This window comes from Schistocerca gregaria, chromosome 3 (assembly GCF_023897955.1).
Source record: "Schistocerca gregaria isolate iqSchGreg1 chromosome 3, iqSchGreg1.2, whole genome shotgun sequence".
In the NCBI taxonomy this organism is placed as follows: domain Eukaryota; kingdom Metazoa; phylum Arthropoda; class Insecta; order Orthoptera; family Acrididae; genus Schistocerca; species Schistocerca gregaria.
In genome coordinates, this window is record NC_064922.1 from 931,922,523 (window position 1) to 931,939,293 (window position 16,771).

Below are 16,771 nucleotides of genomic sequence, written 5' to 3' on the forward strand. Positions count from 1 at the left end.
GCGAAAACAGGAACACAACAATTACAGGTCACATCCGTCGCAATTCCGCGACGAAAGAAATAATAACTGGACGCGACAAGGCTATTCTCACAACACAAAACGTGACCAAAACAGACACCACCCGTATGACAACCGTTGGCAGAGTAGTAATAATTACAGGGAAAGGTCGCCTCTCTGCGGTAATGACTGTCACAGAGACAAGCAGAGAAACAGACAATATGGAAACCAACATAATTATTATCAAGCGAGACAGAATAACTTCAGACGCAAAGGTCCAGCGCCCAGTTACGATTCAGGGAGAAATTCTCCACCACATGACCGACAAACAAGAAACTATGTAAACTAACGACAAAACGACAGACCTGAATTCCATCAGAACTGGCGAGCTTCAAACAGAGCAGGGCCCTCTTGGCAAGGTGAATTTGTAGAAGTTGGGTCTCCTAATCCCAATAACGACGCGCGCCAACAAAGAGACAGACAATGACTCGCACCGCAGGCAGCCGCGTGCGCCGGCTGGCTCAGAGAAAAATAACATAGACGCTAACCTTGAGAGAAATTCCAGTATTCTTTACCGACGTATACCGCATGATAATTGCTTTCAAGTTAACTCTGAGCACTAGAAAGAGTAAAGGTTTACATCACATTTCACATGTAAAACCGTTTATTGAAAGATCATCTGCTTTTTAACTTTGTCTTTGCCATAAAACTTGTCACTTCACATTTCTAGTATGCTTTGTCAGACTTAAGAAACTGTTAACATGCAACAATGTTTGAAGTTAAATATCCAGTCAAGAACCAAGGGAACATTTTTAAACAGAAATTACGAATGCATTGTTATTGTGGACAGACGACACAGTGTTATTGTGTGTGTACATTCTTGCTTGTTAGTTGCACGATTACGTAACAACTGTTAAGGCTCACATACTTAGAACATTTACTGGCACTACTAATGAGATTTTAATGCAACATTTTGGTTTACTTGAAAATTCATTCTGGATTTAAAGTACTTTCTGTGAGATACCAGATGACACAGTGGTTAGTTTATGTGACAGCTTCACGATTTTATCACGACGCTACTAGTGAGTGACCATTTACAATTTTGCTTTTGCGGTGTTTCTGTTTTATATCTGCACAGTTTTTCTGAATTCTTCTGGAAAGGAAAACATGTTTTCGTAGTAACTTTGTAGTATAGCCACAATGAGACAGCATTTTCTGTAGCACAACAATATGTTACAGAACAGTACTTACTTCATCATGGCAATAAGCGTAGTAACTACGATATCTATACGCAAAGCATTTCACTTTTGTTTATCATGAGGTAAGTACATTGACTTCTGCAGAACTTAGCTTTCGGAGGACGATAACTACGACACTTCCACAGAGATTATCTTACAACACGACGCACAGTTTAGCGCTACAGTACACGTAGTTGAGTGATTAATTTTGTACTTAAAGCATTTATATTTAAAGATATTTGAAGTACAATGATAAAAAGGTTTTCCGTGATACATTTCATTTCATTGCTGTAATCTGCAACACCTGAGGATATAATTACATTAATCCTCAGGTGGGTAAACACTTTGTGTATCATGTGTGGCAAGCACAAGGAGCCCTAGCTAATATGGTATTTACTTATACAACTTTACACATTGGTACCATATTTCTCTAACACAGAATTAAACAGCTATGTGATCATTTAACTGAGAGAGACAAATATTTATTGTACTACATCAGTGACAGATGTTTACGTAATTACACAGTTGGATAACTTCAGACTTATGTAATTGTATTTTGTCTGTACTCTTTGAAATGTTCATTTTTTTCGGAACTGTTGTGATACTATGAGAGCTTTGGATGATGTATTTGGTATGAGATCATGATTTTTAAAGTACGTTTGAGGTAGATGACACTTTTGACATGAGCAGAGAATTTTTTTTAGGTTTTGCAATTATTGGAGAAAGCTACGACGATTTTGAGAGTTGACTGAGGTGCTATGATGCTATTATTACGATGACTATGTGTAATAAGCTGCTGAGGTATGTTTATGATCAATAAGCTGATGCTCTATGAGGAATTTGATTATGCTACTTATTTGTTATGATGAAATATTGAAGAAGTGTCGACGAATATGTATATGTGTAATAAGGTGTGGAATAATGAGTAGTGGTTAGGGACTCTGGTTTGTGAAAAAGGATGTTGGAAACCGAGAATCGTACTTTAAGATTTATGAAATGTATGCAAATGCGTGAATGTATTACAATGCCGCCGAAAATTTTTTGGACACTATTATATTTATAGGATTTTATTTTCTACACGTTTGTAACGCAAATTCTTGACCTGTGAAATTTTTTATATGAGACTGCCACTGTAGCGGAAACTGGTGGGTAAATATTTCGGTAAGAAAATTAAGTGACCACCTGCACGTAATGCGTCGTGGGCACCCAGCTGCGCGACAGCCACCTGGAAAGAAGCCATTAGTGTGTGCCTTTCAGAGGCACAAGAAAAAAAAGGCCATTAACCTCGCTATTGACATTTCTTTGTAAAAAGCGTCGCAAATACGACAAGCTCAAACTTGAAAACATATGATTACACTTTGGAGTTCTTAATTTATGATATTTACTGAAATGATATGATGTGAAACATTTCACGTCTATTGTCTTGCTAGTTGGAAAATTGTTTACTGCATTATGAAATGACTTATGACTAGCGAATGACGTTTCACGTCTTGCTTTACCTATTTTGTTTAATATCTAGTTTCTAGCTGCACTGCAGCATTGGTTACAATAAAATTTAATGGATGTACTAATGTAGATATTTTATGCCTACAGATCCAGTAAATTATAACTTTATGATGTACTTAAAAAAACGAAGGATCACAAAAAGACTTACCTTCACAGGAACTGCATACATAATTTTCTTTTCAAGTACTTGGTAATTTTAATGTTAGAATAACTTCTTGTGGTGCACCACTTTAATGACATAAATATTAATATGTGAATAGACATTTCCCTTTTCTGCATTGTTGTCTTTACTGTAATATTTTTTCTGCTTGAGCTTTGCCATGTTTAGTTATAAGTTATTGCATTTGCTTCTACTGTGTGCCAGGCATAGTGCTACTGAATTTCACTTTGTAATACTCTGTTAAGCTAGTTTCACTCCTGATTTATTTTGCTTGCTGCAGCATATTGGCTCATACTAGTTGTAATGTTGCATTGCTTGGTAATTTAGATTTACTGTAGCTTGCTTTGCCAATTTCCATTTTTTGGTCATTGCTGTTTGTGTTAATTGTTTTGTACTGCTGCATTGCGTCGTCCCTTAGTTTTGCATCTGAGCTCAGTAGGTTTAAGTTAGCCTAAGAGGGGGTAGACTATATAAGAATCTAACTATGATGAATTGGAAGAAAAGCATTGAGAAGCTATAAGAAAATGATTTGGCCAAAAAAGTAGTGTACATTGGAGAAAAACTATTTTTAAAAGAGGATGTGAACAAAATACAGAAAGCATGGTTGTATAGGATATTTTTGGTGGAAACAAATATTCAGATACGACGAAAGATCTACAGAATGAAGTTTTGGGTTGGACTGCAGTACCAAATGTCACACTGAAAACAAACCCTGTCCCGTATTTTGTGTTATTACACTATGTGAATTTGTTTTTTTTTTCCTGTCTTTGTGTGTTTAGCTGATACGAGTTACGTTGTAGAATTTTTCTGATAATGTTATTTACTTTGTAAACATGTTTAGACATTATTTATCTGTTCTGTTTTGTTGCTCATAAGTGAAGTTGACGTTTCAAAAGTTTTTCTGATCTTTTATGTATGTACTTATGTCATAATTTTTGTAACACTGATGTGCATGTTTATTTCTATTCTTTTGTAAAGCCTGTTTTACTACAAATGTTATCTGTATTATTATGTTTTTAATGATGTATTTTTATCCTTTGTTATTGTATTCTTATGTTATAAAATTGTAATTGACACCAGTTCATCAAATTAAGTAACTTGTAAGTTACTTTTCACTGCACACGTTTCTGTTGGCCATAGTATGTGGACAATATGTGAGAAGCAGGGACTGATAGTGTTTGAACATGTGTTAATAATTCAGCAAGGGACTGGGTAACAGCATTGCTGGTTCTAAGGACATTTCAAACAAATTCTTTGTGAGTGGACAAGTGGTGATTTATGGACTTGCTGTATTCTCTGCAAGACTCTTCAGTGGTGATTGTACACCTGCACATTTGCAACAGATGGCTGCTGGCCGTCTCTACAAAGACTACAGTCGGTCTGCATCTTTGATGACCCACCAGTACCACTATTTCTACAAGGACTACTGTGGGTCTGCAACTTTGATGACCCACCAATACCATTATTTCTACAAGGACTGCAGTGGGTCAGCACCTTTGATGTTCCACCAATACTGCAGTGGGTCTGCATCTCTGGAGGCCCACCAATAGTAATCTCTACCAGGACTACAGTGGGTCTGCTCTGTGATGACCTACCTACCGATAGCCTTCAATGTCGACTGACTCTGCTGTGGCCCATTACCTGTCTGCATGTCAAGAGTCAGCACTGTCTTTCCGTTTGAAGGAGAACACTACTTCTTCAAGACTGCTTAGAAATCCACTACTCCCAAGTGCAATTTCTTTTATTGCTCAGACTTTGAGAAAAACTGTGATGAACGATCAGGACTGTCTTTATGAACTGTGAGAAAATTTTAGCTTTTGACCAACATTGTATCCTTAATTGTGTGCATTTGATATCTTTGTTATTGTAATTATGAAAAATTTTATCAAATCGTTATTGGCCAGTGCCCAAAACAAATTGCAAAATTTATTGTTGGAAGCATGGGGGCTATGTAAATAGGCTATTTAGATTTCTTTTATTGGTAATGCAACATAACGCTCTGTATGAAAAATCACTGGCTGTGCTGTGTGCAGTCAGTGGCTGGTTGGCATTGTTGTAATACTCGCCATTGTAGTGTTGGGCAGCTGGATGTTAACAGCGCGTAGCGTTGCGCAATTGGAGGTGAGCCGCCAGCAGTGGTGAACATGGGGAGAGAGATGGCAGAGTTTTGAAATTTATAAGACTGGATGTCATGAACTGATATGTATATATTATGACTATTAAGGTAAATACGTTGTTTGTCTCTATTAAAATCTTTCATTTGTTGACTCTGCTTATCAGTAGTTAGTGCCTTCAGTAGTTTGAATCTTTTATTTAGCTGGCAGTAGTGGCGCTCGCTGTATTGCAGTAGCTTGAGTAACGAAGATTTTTGTGAGGTAAGTGATTTGTGAAACGTATAGATTAATGTTACTCAGGGGCATTCTTTCGAAGGGATTTTTGGAAGTCAGATTGCGTTGCGCTAAAAATATTGTTTGTCACTTTAAGCACAGTCATGTATAATTGTTTCAAGGGACGTTTCAAAGAATCGCCGCAAACTACTTGGACAATAGTTTGGTTCAATATCATTCTTTCAGTTTAACCAATGCGCTTAGCGTCCTCGTGGTATAAGGTAATAAATAACTCGACTCCAACGAACGAACGACTTTCCTGTATTAGGCTTAGCGACACGTATTTATGTAGTCCTCAGATACGAAAAGACAGTGTTTTTCTTGTGGAGGTCATATGGAAAACTAGTCTTGGATTAGGACACAATTGGCCTGCCGTACTCGATCTTTTGAGACTGTATATTTATGGAGCTGTTCTTGCACCCAGATTCTTCCTTGTTTCCGCGGTCTAAAACCCATACGTAATGTGCTTGATGGGACACTTCGTTCATACAGTCGTAGAAGGCGAGGTGAAAATCATGGCCTTCAGGTGGTACATGATCACGCCTTGCTGGACATATTTTCGGCTGCCTCGATATTGTGACCTTGTAGCAAACATGTTAAATCTCGTTTTCCGCTTGCAAGATGTTGGTTAATTTCATTTTCCTGATGATAGGTGTTACCTCCTTATGTATGTTCCTGTCTGTTTTGCTTCAGCTTGATCTCTTAGTTTTCCTGCTTGCTTTTTATGTACTTTGCCTCAGTATCGCTCCAGTTCTATTTTATAAAGTGTATAGATGAAGTATATACACATGATCGTATATAATTCTTGAAATCAAATAGGAACTTTTCTCTAGACGGAAAGCTTAGTTTTCGATTTAGAATATAATCTGATTTTGTTGCCTTTCTGCTTTTAGATTCTATATAAAAACTAAAAAATAAATATGAGAAACACAAAATAAATAAAAATTTTAAATAATTAATAAAATATCAAAAAACTAAACAAAAATTGATTCATAGCGTAAATGCTTGGTACCGGTTTGTCGGGTATATTCTCGGTTTTTTCTTTCTTCCTTTCTTTTTTTATTTGTTGTTATTATAATTAATTATGTCTGCCATTTTCAGGTTATATTACATGATGATTTGACTATGATCTACTGACGATTCATTATAGTACCAAGTCACTCTGATAAAAAGAAAAAAATAGCTGCGGGGCCAGCACAGCAGGTTGCTAACCGAATGGGCTCAGGTTCGATTCCCGCCTGAATCGGATATTTTGTCTGCTTGGGTAGTGGGATTTGTGTTGTCCGTACAATCGTATCGTCATTACTGAAACGAAAGTCGTATGAAACACATTATCCTATGATCTTTCCACTTCTGAGATGGCTGAATGGGCACGAACAGACAGCCAATAAACTGAAACAACTGAAAAAAAAGAAAAGGAGTCATCAATTCACGTTCCTTGAAGTACACAGTTCAGCAGTGAATTGTAAGGTAGTTCAACCGCCGGCCGGTGTGGCCGTGCGGTTCTAGGCGCTTCAGTCTGGAACCGCGTGACTGCTACGGTCGCAGGTTCGAATCCTGCCTCGGTTATGGATGTGTGTGATGGCCTTAGTTTAGTTAGGTTTAAGTAGTTCTAAGTCCTAGGGGACTGATGACCATAGATGTTAAGTCCCATAGTGCTCAGAGCCATTTGAATTTGTAGTTCAACTTACACGTGTTTCGATATCCCTAATTACACAATGTGCTTTTTAACTGTGCTGTTTTTATTTAAAACAAACTTGTTTTTATATTTAACAAACTTGTCTGGAATGTGCTACATACTATCAAATGTAATGGCAACATGGCATTGTGTTGCCTTTACTGCCATATAAGAGTGAGCGCAATTTTGTAATTAGTTACGAAACTTTATATGTAGTTAATGGCGAATTTGGAGAAACAAACTTTTTCCTTGCAGTTTTCTTGTATTCCTCTTACACAGAAATTGTCTGTACCTTGTTCACAAAGCGCAGAGTAAGGTGCAGGTCCGCACTGGCGGATAAGGTAAACTCCCCTCGATCAGGCGATCAGTACGTGCCATCGTGCGCGGCCGCTTCGAATTGCTATATTCGCAAAATGAATGTGCTATTCTGCTGCAGCGCCGACGCGAACACCGTGACAAAAGCTCCGCCCTAGTTCACGAAACCCCCGGTGGCTGCCTGTGAAATTTATCGCGGCAGATGTTTTGTCCGGAGGTGCCTCCACCCACATCCTCGGCGCGGCCACGCCTCTGGCGGCGGACGCCGCAGTTTTGCGCTCGCTATTCTATTGTCTCCCCGCCATTACCGAGATTGTGGCGCTGCGGTGGCGGCGAGCGCAACCGGGGGCATTATCGCGGTCGCCCTAGCGGAACATTGAGAAGGCTGGCGGCGGGTAATTCTGGGGGAAAGCGGTCGGCGAAAATAAAACAGACGCGAAAACCACCACCACCTGACCTGGGGGCAGGAAGCTGCGCCCTAGGGCGGATGCGTTGCACGTCTGGGGCCGCGCCGCGCCTCGCAGCTGAAACAGGGCGTGACTGTGCCGTCGCTGCCAGCACGATGCCCAGTGGCTGGCAGACAGCTGTTTACCGGTACCTTGGGAAAGGGGATTGCTAGCTGAATAAGTGAGTGCGCGAATGGATGGTTTTAAAAATTGCAGTCATAAACTGAGACAGTCATACTGTTTGCTTGGCGTTTTGTTTGTATTTGCCATGGACCAAGACATTCGCTGCAACAGTTATGATACCAATAGAGAAAAAGAGAAACACTAAAAAATGTGAAGAGCACCGGACCATCGGTCTTGCTGAGAGTGTTGAATAGAAGGATATATGGCAAGCTGGACAGGGCGATTGCAGACGAGCAGCTCGGATTTAGAAGAGGAAAAGGTACAAGAGATGCTATTAGCCTGCTAAGAACTATAGGGGAAAGATGTATGGAAAAGATACATTTAGAAAAGGAGTTTGACGGAGTTCAGTGGATCAAGCTGATGGATATTTTGAAGAGGAAAGGGGTAGATTGGAAAGAGAGACGACTGATACAGGATCTATATTTACACCAGAAACTAAGGATAAGGTTTAGAACTGAAATGTCTGAAGGAAGGAGCATTGGACGAGTTGTTAGACAAGGTTGGTGCCTTTCCCCACTGTTGTTTAACGTATACCTTGAAGAGATTATTGCGAAAAGCTTAGATGGGGAAAGAGGAATATGTGTTGGTGGAAAGAGAATAGAATGTGTAAGATTTGCTGATGACATGGTATTAGTGGCAGGAAGTGAGCAGACAGTGAATAACATGCTCAAAGATCTGAATGGAGCTTGCGAGGAATATGGGATGCAACTGTACACAGCATAAACAAAGAGTATTGTAATCAGTACAAGACGCAGACTGTCCAGTATTAAAATAGGACGATCTACCATTAGCCAAGTAAGTGCATTTAAATATCTTCAAAGCACAATAACTGAAGACTTGAGATGTCACCAGCAAGTGAAAAGTCGAATTGCCATAGTGAAGGAGGCGTTCAGCAGAAAGAGGAGACTCTTATTTGGCAAATTAGATAAAGGACTAAGGAAAAGGCTTGGAAAATGTTTTATCTGGAGTGTGTCACTATATGAAGCAGAAACATGGACACTGAGACGAGAGGATGCAAAAAGGTTACAAGCATTTGAGATGTGAATGTGGAAGAGAATGGAGAGAACAAGCGGGATGGAAAGAGTGAGTAATGAAAGACTATTGGAAAGGGTTGTGAGAGAAGATGTCTACTGAAGGCTGTAAGAGAATGGAAAAATAACTGGTTGGGACATTCATTGAGAAGGGAGTGTCTGCTAGCAGATGCTTTGGAAGGATTTGTTTGTGGGAGAAGACTGAGAGGAAGAAGGAGATACAAGACGATAGACGACATAAAGGGAAGAGGAAATTATGCACACCTGAAGAGGATGGCAGAAGACTGGACAGCCTGGAGAACTACCATGTGAAAACCTGCCTTTAGGCAGAACATTGGTGGTGGTGGTGGTGGTGGTGGTGGTGGTGGTGGTGAAGGTGAAGAAGAAGACATATTAGGCTGCAATAGTGTTACGTCTCGCAGTGCTGGAGAGATCATCATTGTCTGTTCAGATTCAGACAGCACATTCAAACTTAACCCGAAGGTGCATGGGTCTGGAATCTCGACATCAGTATACGCAACTACTCTGAGAGACCCTTACAGTTCACGGAGCTTTTAATTTGCATTGTTACATGTATTTTGGAAGGAAGTGTTAGTAAATGACGTAGCATCATTACCAATCACTTTAAGGAATCTCTGTAAAAGAAAAATTTTATATTTTGCTCGAAAGCATTTTCATAAAATGGAGATAAATGGAAATGAGCTTCTGTCAAAATAATACATTAATTCAGTAGGAAATTTTGTCGATACAGTGTTGGCACATAGACAAATGTGTTTCTTGCAGTTTTTACAAACGTAACTGGATTTTATGTTTTTGCTTTTGCAGTTCAAACACGGTCCTCGTGAGCAGGCAGTTGATTCCACTTCAAAGCTTTTCACGCCACAAAGCTCTCCATTTCTCTCGGTCACCTTTTTGGCAAAGTGTTTACAGTGCCCTGTGCTTAACATGGTTTCCCAGAAGCGCGAAAGAGAGCTGCCTCAAGAATTCTCTTCTTCTCGGCTCTTCTTTCTTATTTGTGGTGAAAATAATAGCAGCATCCACAACTCTCCTCTTCTGTACTGTAACAATATGCCATCATGCTGTTAGAATACGCACAAGATATTGAAATATGGTACCAAGGAAGAAAATACTTAACACATCCACTACTGTGTACTTGCGTGCACAAGAATAACCTACGTGGAGCTACCAATTAACTGACACCAGTGCACGCGGCTGGTCCATTACACCACAGAACTGTTTTCTGTCAGCTATTATTAAAATACCAGATGCACTACAAAAACGACTCCTTTCGGGACGGTGCGCGTTTGCCGGTCCGTGTGGCCGAGCGGTTCTAGGCGCTACACTCTGGAACCACGCGACCGCTGCGGTCGCAGGTTCGAATCCTGCCTCGGGCATATATGTGTGTGATGTCCTTAGGTTAGGAAGGTGGGCATGGATCTGTGTGATGTCCTTAGGTTAGGAAGGTTTAAGTAGTTCTAAGTTCTAGGGGACTGATGACCTCAGAAGTTAAGTCCCATAGTGCACAGAGCCATTTTGAACGGTGCACGTTTCCCAAAGCAGAGCAATTCGGCAGCGCTATGCGGGTTCCATATCCCTTACGTTTCTTTCATCGCTTATAAAATCTACAGTTTTAGACTTATTGGTGTAATTTTTTGTGTAAATGAAGCTTAAAACATACTCTTTAGGAGAATACTATTTTCATTATTCCATATCGCGCACTTTTTGACTTGGCGGTAGTGTTAAAATAAAAGAAATGAAAATTTTGACTCTTTGTTATTCTTTTTGTTGAGAGGTGAAGCATTGAATTAGAATATTAAAATTAGTTTTGTCTAATTCTTTAAAGATTTAGCTTTAAAACAGCACATAAAATACAACCTTCCTCTTATGGGACGTCCGTTCAAAAATTATTCAAATGGCTCTGAGCACTATGGGACTTAACTTCCCCTAGAACTTAGAGCCTAACTAACCTAAGGACATCACACACATCCATGCTCGAGGCAGGTTACGAACCTGCTACCGTAACGGTCGGGCGGTTCCAGACTGTAGCGCCTAAAACAGCTCGGCCACTCTGGCCGGCTGGGACATCCGTCGGAAGAAAAATAAAATGTCCATTTTGAAGGATGAAAAGTTAAATTTATGTCAATGACCTACAATATTTCATAAAATTTGCTTAAAATGAACTTTACAACTTTGCCATATCAATTTTTCGATAGCCATCCATATTTTAAAGTCCTTTCGGTACTTCGCTACTTTGTGATACCTGTTGAAGCACGCAGGCACAAGAAGAGAAGGATTGGACGGACAAGTTTTGCAACAAAAGGGGGACCGTCTTCGCCCTCCTGGCTTGGAGCGATCACTGCAAAAGGCAGAGTCACCCTGTTTTCTGGCGTCTGTTCTTGCGATAGCGTACAAATTTCGAAAACTGTTGAAGTTACTAAACTGAAACTTGATACATTATCATTTTAGCATTACTGATGACATGGTATAAACTTCTCAGATTATTTACTTTATTTTTAAGGTACTGCGTAACATTCATGACGTCATAGCTAGTTACAGTGGACTAGGTTGGCACACAATGGAAAGCATATGAATTTTATATGGCGTGAGTAGGCTGCTTCCATTCACACTCCACGCGAGTTTACTTCCTATTCTCACTGGAAACGCTTTCGACTTTCACAGCTCTGACGTCATATGAGGCACAACGCAAGCAGGCGTTTGAGTGAGTGAGCGAGCAGATTGATATCTCGTTTCGAAGCGTCTTTCCCACTGCCTCTCCGGCTGTATTCATATAGGGGTGCAGCAGACTGCCAAACGGAACATTTGCCCTAGGCACAGGTAGCACTATCTAAATGGTCCCTTAATTAATAGCGCTGTCGTATAACAATTTAATCTTCTTAATTCTTATATAAATAGAGTTAAGTTTACTTTAGTTACCGAAATTGTTGTAGCTCACTGCATTTAAACTTTGAGGCTAGAATTTTTAAAACAGAACCGACAGTAGAACATGACCTCTGATTTGCATCTTCAAGATTTCTTGTAATGATTCTTGCCGGCTGGAGTGGTCAAGCGGTTCTAGGCGGTACAGTCTGGAGCTGTGTCACCGCTACGGTCGCAGGTTCGAATCCTGCCTCGGGCATGGATGTGTGTGATGTCCTTAGGTTAGTTAGGTTTAAGTAGTTCTAAGTTCTAGCGGACTGATGACCTCAGATGTTAAGTCCCATAGTGCTCAGAGCCATTTGAACCATTTTAATCATTGTTATTTACAATACAGTCGTGAAACTGGATACAGCTGTATTGTTGCATGAATGTAATAGAGTGCTGTAATTAGAAATTTCTATTACAAACACAAATTAAACTTAATTTACCATGAATAATGATATTTTCGTTCAAAATATGGTTTTTAGTAAATAACGTGAAAACTAAAAGAGGTAGCTTATTGGTACCACGTATATAATCTTTTTATGTGAAAGTGAGACTACATACGAAGTTTCAGCTTAGTCTAATATTTAGTGGCTTCAAGTTTCCGTAAAAACGCCACTTTAACGAAAGTGTTGCTCTGGTCAACTTGAGACTTGTAACTTTTAATTTTGACATGCATTTGCATATACTGAACAATTTTCAGTTTTGTAATTTTACTATGAAGTGCCACTTACTTTCTTTCTCTTAAGATCGTGTAATGTGACCAACATATTCATTTGATAATTCTGAGACTTAGTATGCTGAAACATATACAGATGAAGTTTGGAAAAGCCATTTTAATTTTTAATTTCACTGTTAAATTGTGGTGCAATCCTTTGTACGCTAAACATACGCCCGTTATGATGACGTGGCGCTGGTTGTAGTGAACTATGGTTAGTCCCAACACACTCGTTCGTCTCTGTACCTCTTGCAATAATACATTGTTTGTTTCGCCTCAAAAGCCTATCTATTTTGCGTGTACAAAGTTAAATTTTTGTGATATTTAATTTCTAACATGGCTTCCTTCGAATCAAACACTAAATTTAGAACTTTCTGAGAACATCAGACATTGGGAAGACCAATGAAAGAGTGGAAAATCTTAAGTTTTCAAGTTATTTTCGGCAAAAAGAATGTTACATTGGTGTCATATTTAACTGCAAAAATGGTTTCGTTCGAATGAGACTCCAGGACATTTCGAGAACAGTTAACGCCAATAAAGCAAATTACACGTCAATAAGATCGTACCTAGGAAAACGTTAGATGCTCGAAATAGGTACAGCAAATGACGAGGGTAAATGTTTCTCTAATCCGTTTTATTTCTTATTTTTTGACAAATCCTTTCACAAACCACTTGACAGATGTTTTTTCAAAATGTTTATGCTTTTCATTTGCCATGACCTCTCTGCACATCTTAGCATTATAGTGGTTAGATACTGATAAAATGATACTATAAAAGAAACGAATTTGATGCTTCCATGGTTGCAGTAATCTCTTCTGATGCCTCCAGTACAGGGAGGCGCAACGTTACACAGAGAAGTATGCTTTAGACCAGGATGTAAGTTGTGTCTAGTTAATGTGAACAGCCGAGGAAATAGATTAATCTTATTAAAAAAAATTTCTCTTCCAATGATCTGAAGTCTGCAATTTAATTTCACTGAAACTAGTAATCGTTGTGTATTTTCATGCGATCTGGGCGAATGAACTTCTTTAACAGAAACACCAACCGTGTTTAAATCGTAATTTACCAAGGTATCGAATACTGGCCTTGGAAGCTTGCATTGTATGAATCACACTACTGATGTAAATAGCACCGAGACTTGAATGAAAAAAGCACATACATTGCTGGCCGTTCAGATTACAATACAATCAGTGCAGTAACCAAACAACGTCAAACTGGCATGAGGTATACTACTTGCTGCTTAGAATTTCAGCACATCCACACAAAAAGAAGGCGGGAGTCACGCTAGCTAAGATCTGTACATAAGGAAAGATTACGCGGCAGGTTCCTCATTCACAAGCCGCTTTTGAATGTTAGTTGTTGGTGTGAAGGTCATTTTATGTCTAGAGAGAGAAGGAGAAACGTCTACCAACACTTTTCGGGATCCGACACTGATAGGAGTGTGGTCTATTGATACCGCTCGCATTGATCGTGATTCCACCAGTGGCGTGAGATGGAGTCGATGGCCCCAGGTAGGCTGCAGTTTCTGCCATGAAGCATCCCAATTGGCCAATGCAATTAGCTAGCGCTGGCGAGGACAGTCACACTGGCTGCCCGGTTGTGCAAGAGCGTGCAATTGCGATTCGTACCTTAAATCTAGAAATGAGCTGGTTTGCAGAAAGACAGACGCCCACGAGGACACTACGACGACGTGTTGAGCACCACGGACCCACATCTGGCGACTATTTTAGTCGCTTCGCTTGACGGGGGATCAGAGTACGACCCAACGGCGCTCGTATGCCCAACGAGAATATTGGACATTGGAATGGCACCACGTCGCCTTTTCAGACAAGTCCCAGCTCTGCACACAGCATCACAACTGTTGTTTCCATGTCTAGAGGCTCTGAGGACATCTAAAATCGCTAGATCGCTTTCGTGATCATTGCACGGCTCCAGCACCAGGCTTGATGAAATGGTGTGCCATTAGTACAAATTTTATTTAAAAAAACTTGGAGATATAAATTTCTTGCACCCAATATGGGGCAGTATGAAACAGACTGAACCGATCGCAATGTTCTGGCTTTACAAATCTACTCCTCGTTCTGCACTTACAGACTCAGGCAGTATGGCTGTTCCTGACTTCACATAATTAACTCCATCTCTTTCTCGGCCGTCCTGCACCTCTTATTTCTAACGACTTGTACTTGTTTACAACGAGTGGAATTTTATCTTTATCCATCCGCTAGAGGTATAGTCTCAATTCTTACCTGCATTTTTTAATCTTCTATTTTAAATTGTGAATCCCCAATTACGTCCAGAGGTCATCATTTTTTGTGTGATCTCTTCTGGAACAATCTTTGATAGTTTTAAAAAAATCCGTTTCTGCTAACTGTATGTAATTTTTATGCCTTTTTCTCTCAATCCAAGATCCGATGCCATTAAGTAGCGCAGGCACTGCCATTGTTAAATAGTTTCAAATTCATGACTTTTCTACGTTAATTTTTTAAAGTTTTGTTTATAGTTCCTCATATATTTGGATTATGTAGGTGTTATTTGCTATGTCTTTGTCTAAATGGCTCTGAACACCATGGGACTTAATATCTGAGGTCATCAGTCCCCAGAACTTAGAACTACTTAAACCTAACCAACCAAAGGACATAACACACATCCGTGCCCGAGGCCGGATTCGAACCTGAGACCGTAGCGGTTTCGCGGTTCCAGATTGAAGCGTCTAGAACAGCACGGCCACACCGGCTGGCTGTCTTTGTCTAAGTCGATACTGCTCTCAATGTCTAAATAAATGAAACTGTAGACTTGCTCAAGTACCTTTCTTCCTGTAACAATCTCATATCACGTGTTGTTGTGGTCTTCAGCTCTCCATGCTACTCTATTCTGAGCAAGCCTCTTTGTCTCCGAGTAACACTTGCGACCTCCATTCTTATGAATCTGCTTTCTGTATTCATCCCTTGGTATCCTTCTTCGATGTTTACCTCACACACTTCCCTCCAGTACTAAATTGGTGACCGGTTGATGTCTGAGAATGTGTCCTACCAGTCGATTCCTTCTTCTAGTCAGGTTGTGTCACGAATTTCTTCTCTCCTCGGTTCAGTTCAATGCATCTTAATTACACTCTTGGAAATTGAAATAAGAACACCGTGAATTCATTGTCCCAGGAAGGGGAAACTTTATTGACACATTCCTGGGGTCAGATACATCACATGATCACACTGGCAGAACCACAGGCACATAGACACAGGCAACAGAGCATGCACAATGTCGGCACTTGTACAGTGTATATCCACCTTTCGCAGCAATGCAGGCTGCTATTCTCCCATGGAGACGATCGTAGAGATGCTGGATGAAGTCCTGTGGAACGGCTTGCCATGCCATTTCCACCTGGCGCCTCGGTTCGACCAGCGTTCGTGCTGGACGTGCAGACCGCGTGAGACGACGCTTCTTCCAGTCCCAAACATGCTCAATGGGGGACAGATCCGGAGATCTTGCTGGCCAGGGTAGTTGACTTACACCTTCTAGAGCACGTTGGGTGGCACGGGATACATGCGGACGTGCATTGTCCTGTTGGAACAGCGAGTTTCCTTGCCGGTCTAGGAATGGTAGAACGATGGGTTCGATGACGGTTTGGATGTACCGTGCACTATTCAGTGTCCCCTCGACGATCACCAGAGGTGTACGGACAGTGTAGGAGATCGCTCCCCACACCATGATGCCGGGTGTTGGCCCTGTGTGCCTCGGTCGTATGCAGTCCTGATTGTGGCGCTCACCTGCACGGCGTGAAACACGCATAAGACCATCATTGGCACCAAGGCAGAAGCGACTCTCATCGCTGAAGACGACACGTCTCCATTCGTCCCTCCATTCACGCCTGTCGCGACACCACTGGAGGTGGGCTGCACGATGTTGGGGCGTGAGCGGAAGACGGCCTAACGGTGTGCGCGACCGTAGCCCAGCTTCATGGAGACGGTTGCGAATGGTCCTCGCCGATACCCCAGGAGCAACAGTGTCCCTAATTTGCTGGGAAGTGGCGGTGCGGTCCCCTACGGCACTGCGTAGGATCCTACGGTCTTGGCGTGCTTCCGTGCGTCGCTGCGGTCCGGTCCCAGGTCGACGGTCACGTGCACCTTCCGCCGACCACTGGCGACAACATCGATGTGCTGTGGAGACCTCACGCCCCACGTGTTGAGCAACTCGGCTGT